The following is a 5,568-nucleotide window of genomic DNA, read 5'->3' as shown; positions in this document are numbered from 1 at the left end:
ACTTCTATCTGCATCATACTCTTTGTGTAATATAACAAATAATTTCTCTAAATGACTTCTAAGACCTTTTCAGAAATTTAGAACATGTGTATTTTAAAGTTCTTTGCAGTTTTTCATAAAAGCTCATAACAAACAAAAATTTTTAGACACTGAATTGTTAAAAATTTAACAACAAAAAAACCTCTGAACTCAAACTTACATAGGAAGAATTAAAATAATATTTTCTTATAATTTAAATAATTTGTATGTAATTGAGCACAAGTCAAGATAAACCATTGAAAGCTTAGCAAAGATCTCTGGACCCTGAGAACCCGGGATAACAGCTTTGGTACAAAATGTCAAAGCACAGAGTGTAGATATGAGCCCAATGTTAGACTGGGTGGGTGTGAGGTGGAAATTCCATCAAGTATGTGAAAATATAGACTCAGAGCTCAAGAGAGATGTTAGGGCAAGAGATCTAAAATTGAGCTTTGAAACCACAGTATAGGCTTCCCTGGTGGCTCAGAGGTTAAAGCGTCTGCCTGGAATGCAGGAGACACAGGTTCGATCCCTGAGTTGGGAAGATCCCCTGGAGAAGGAAATGGCAGCCCACTCCAGTACTCTTGCTTGGAGAATCCCATGGGGGAGGAGCCTGGTGGGCTACAGTCCATGGGGCCGTAAAGAGTCGGACACGGCTGAGCGACTTCACTCACTCACTTCACTCAATATTGATGACATATTGGAAAAAGAACAACCTGAGAGTGATAACTGAGGATAACATAAAATAAGAAAGTGAACAGAAGTGGACAAGCCATCCAGAAAGACAGAAAAGCAATGAGAAGTAGGAGGAAAACCACGGCATAATCCTCCAGAGCCAAGAAAGAGGGCAGAGATTCAAGGACCATGGAGGAAAGGTCCACTAGTCACTGAAATCTGGCGGGTAAGTTCCCCAGTGTGTGTGATAATGCAGATCTTCCATTAGCAAACAAGATTAGTCACTCCAGTCCTGTCTTCCTGAAACATAAAAATAGTCATTCTTCATTTTCCTTCAAAAACAAGAGTGTATAACAAGTTTTTCTAATTTAGGCAAATATGTGTGAACACCTGCACGTCCCTACTATCCAAGCTCCACCTGGGAACACCTTAAAAAATGTTCTCTCTCTTTTGTTTTCTTTATAGAGAAGAGTTCAATTAGAAAATATGAAATTGAGATTAGAATTTAGAGTGCTGCAAGAACTAGGTAGCTAGAGTTACTCAGATTGAAAAATAAGTGCTTTGTCTAGGAAACAGAACTAATGTATTTATATGCATTTATATAATGTATATAAATATTTAAAAGACTCCAGATTCATTTATGACTTGTAAATAATAAAAGAAATCTAATAATATAACAAATGTGAAAAGAGCCAGAGATAATATGCAAAAAACTTTGGCAGTGGTTGGGAAAGAGATGAGACACAGACTTTTAAAAGCAAAACCCCAAAGGCTTCTCTCCACAGTTTGGTGGTACAGAGCGGTGGTTAGCAACCGTGAATAAAATGAGATCCTTGAGTTTAGCCCAGCTACCTGTAGACGTTTACAGAGCATTACTTAAACAGACAGCTGGCACTTGTACTACCTGCTGCTGCTGCTGCTGCTAAGTTGCTTCAGTCGTGTCCAACTCTGTGCGACCCCATAGATGGCAGCCCACCAGGCTCCCCCGTCCCAGATATTCTCCAGGCAAGAATACTGGAGTGGGTTGCCATTTCCTTCGCCAATGCATGAAAGTGAAAAGTGAAAGTAAAGTCGCTCAGTCCTGTCCAACTCTTAGCGACCCCATGGACTGCAGCCCACCAAAGGCTCCTCCAACCATGGGATTTTCCAGGCAAGAGTACTGGAGTGGGTTGCCATTGCCTTCTCCACTTGTACTACCTAGCTGCTGTTTATTCTCAGACTCTTTTTCCAATGGCCAGGCCACCGCCCTATCCAAACCGTGCTCACTCACAGTGATTCTCAAGGCAACTCCGCAGCAGAGAGCCGGAAATGAGGGTCTCGGTTGAATAGCATTTCCCCTGGCTTGACAAATGCCCCTTGGCGTCTATCTGCACACCACCCGGTAACATTTGCAGATGCTGAATTGTGTCAGAATCTGACAAATCTTCTGATATACACAGGTGCTTTTCTCTCTCTTTAATTCTGCAAGGAGGGGAGATGTGATGGGTTGCCACAAATACCACTGTGAGACTCCAGATATTTCCCAAATAGAGAAGAAATAAACATTATAAGAGAACGGATTTGTAAAGCCATTGTGCTTGTCAAAAAGACATACAGAGAACCATAAGGGAAAAATAACAAACCAGCGCTCAGTTTATTTTCAAATCTTTCTGAGGGATTAAGACAGTTGAAAGGAAGCACCCTCACATCCTTAACTACAGATCATATATCCCATATCTAGGTTGCATGACTCCTCACATGATTCCCATCACACTGAGAATTCTGGCTGTCTGACTTTCCTTCAAGTTGGCCACACTGAAGCCTGGCTGTCCTGTGGTTCTGAGAGTTCAGCCTGTGGGAATGCAAGACAGTGATACCTGTAACAGGGCTCCTGACCAGCATAGGGCAGGCACTGTTCCGAATTCTGCCTTACCTTAACATCCCTGTGTGTGATCCTTAACAACAGATTCCGTCAGCATAAATACTAAATGGCATGCTATTATTTTAGAACACCAGTGTCATAGTTGAACTTCACGCAATGTGGTGCCACAACGTTGAGAGGAAAAAGCAAAACTATATGAAACTCCCACAGAGTAAATGTGGAATATCAGCACAGTATAATTTAAAGGCAGATATTGAGTATGGTCTCCCCAACAGTCAGCCATCTCAAACCGTTCTACATTAACAGCACCTACAATGTGTCTAAGCACTGCCCATACACAGATGAGGAAATGTGGGCACTGAGGATTTACATAGCTTGCCTGCGTGCTCAGTCATCCACTCATGTCTGACTCTTTGTAACCCATGGTCTGTAGCCACTCCAGGCCAAAATCCTGGAGTGGGTTTCCATTTCCTCCTCCGGGTGATCTTCCCAACCCAGGGACTGAATCCCCATCTCCTGCACTGGCAGGCAGATTCTTTACCACTGAGACACCTGGGAAACCTCTTACATAGCTTCCCTAGTGTTAAAAAGATAAAAGACTGCCTGGTTTAAAATCCAGACAATTTGACTCCAGAGCCTGTATTTTTTTTTTAACCACCATCCTCTTCTTATTCAAAATAACAGTACTGGGATGACTAATAAGAAATGTCTTCTCACTGTGCACAGTAAGGAGCCAGAACAATACAGAAAAATAAGAGCAAAGAGAAACAAATTTTTACCAAGAAGACAATTAACAGGGATTTTGTGCAGATAAGTATAAGAAATACTAGGAGATAAAGCAAAACATACTTTAGCTAAAGAGAAGATATATCTCCAAAAACATATAATTGTCAATACGTGATAGGCTCTTCCAGGTTCTATTACCTGCTATCACAGCATACTGTAATTATCTATTTTCACATAAGGCTCCCTTTTAGATTGAGGATGTGGTCAGGCTCCCATTCACCCTCCCATCTGCAGAGCTCTGAGACAAGCACACATCAGATACTCAAATAGTATTGAATGCCTGGTTGGCTGAATGAATCAATGAACACTTGCGACACAGTAACGTTCATGTATGATAAACACGGAGATTTTCAGAGAAAGAGAGAACCACAGAGGGACAAAGCAGCAAGGTCTCCACCTGGATCATGTACAATGAACAGAATTGTACCTTTAGATATGAAGTATGGCAAAACCAATACAGCGTTGTAAAGTAAAATAAAGTAAAAAAAAAAAAAAAAGGGACTGATTGAAAGATGACAAACTGTCAGTTTTAATGGCATGTCATCTTTTCTCACCTAAAACCTTGTCAGTTCTAGGAGCAAATACTTAAAAGGGCAATATTGTTTCCTAATAGGCGCTGAGTTGAACAACCCTAGGAATGAAAAGCTATGAATAAAAGACACAGTAAAGTTTGGTAAACCATAAGAAAGAAAGGTGCCAATTAAAAAGCACATCAAAAAACGTCAATGATCCGTGTTTCAAGAATTGTCTCCTCTCATATAACTGCCTATCTGCTTTTCTGTTATCTGGTAGGAATACTGCAATATTCCTATAGCCTTATAATTTAGATTTCTACCACTCCCTAATTTTAATGGCTATCTAAAGAGTTTCATGGTCCTCTGATTATTGCTCTAAAAAAAATGCATTCTCATAAAGAGTACACGGTGATGCTGCTTTAGCACCAATATACATTTTTATAGTTACTCTTACCAAGGGATATTGAGATTATAACAAAATGCAATTTATTCCAACCTGAGAAGCAAACTCAGAACAAGCCATTACTCTTCTGTATTTCTAATACATCATTTTCCTCATTAGATTTTGCTGGCACAATCTTCCCATCCATATGCATTCTTCAAATATAAGTTTATATTCAACTGATTGCTTGTGGCAATCAATTTCTTAAAAGCTATTCTTAAGCTGGATGCTTAGGTTTATATATACAGCACAATATCTGGGGGGAATTGAATTGTAATAATAATTAGGCACAGACCTGGGGTTAGAAAATAAAGGAACCAAACTGGAAGGGGTAAGGAAGAAAGTGCAGGCAATTTGCCTTATTAGCATAGGTGTAATTATCATTTTCAGTACCAAAATTTGGAGTGTCTTAGCACCATCAGTTATTTTATTCCATGATTTTCACCTTTCAAAAGACTTTGGAACTGTAACATTGAGGTTAAACTACAGCGTAATTTTTAACCTTTATGTATCATGAACACCACCAGAATGTTGATGAAGCATGGAGATTCCTTCTGCATTAGTTTCCTAATGCTGCTGTAACAAATTATCACAAACTTAATGACTTAAAACATCAGATGTTTTATTACAGTTTTGTAGGTCAGAAGCCCTGTATGGGTCTAACTAGACTAAAAATTAATTTGTGCCGATTCTAGGAGATAATCTGTTTCCTCCCCATTTGGATAGTTGGCAGGTTTCAGTTCCTTGCAGTTTTAGGACCACAGTTCCCTTTCTTTGCTGCCTGAAGCTGAGGATCTTTCCCACGACTTTCTTTCACTCATGGTTGCCTTTCTCCACTTTCAGTGATAGCAACAGAAGGTCCAGTCCTCAGTTCTCACCTGTCTAACCCAATATTCTTCCTTCCCCTTCCACTTTTAAGGACTTGTATGATTAGACTGGACCCATGGGGATAATCTGGGACAATCTTCCCATTTCAGGGTCTTTAACCATAACCATATATTGCAAAGTCCCTTTTGTTTTGTAAGGTAACAACTTCACAAGTATAAAAAACTAGGGTAGGGACATTTTGGGGGGCCATTATTCTGCTTACCATGCCTCCTCAGTATAATTTTTGTTTATAAAATAAAAATAGGATTTTAAAGGGGAATCAATTACATCTAAATATATCTCATAAAGAGTTTTAAAACAAATTTTTGACATGGTTACATATGTGCTTCTTCACTGATGCAATGAATAACAGGATCAAGTTTTGAGTCCACTAACTAGCATAT

General features: G+C 39.5%; 1 non-coding gene across 1 annotated transcript; it reads left to right on the top strand.

The window, feature by feature from the left end:
- The first annotated feature begins 490 nt into the window (after nucleotides 1–490).
- TRNAS-GGA (transfer RNA serine (anticodon GGA)) lies at nucleotides 491–562 on the top strand. Its single transcript has one exon. It is a non-coding gene; the product is annotated as a tRNA-Ser (tRNA).
- The last annotated feature ends 5,006 nt before the right edge of the window (nucleotides 563–5,568 follow it).

Source organism: Ovis aries, chromosome 1, assembly GCF_016772045.2.
Source record: "Ovis aries strain OAR_USU_Benz2616 breed Rambouillet chromosome 1, ARS-UI_Ramb_v3.0, whole genome shotgun sequence".
Classification (NCBI taxonomy): domain Eukaryota; kingdom Metazoa; phylum Chordata; class Mammalia; order Artiodactyla; family Bovidae; genus Ovis; species Ovis aries.
This window is presented reverse-complemented; position numbering and strand designations above follow the sequence as displayed.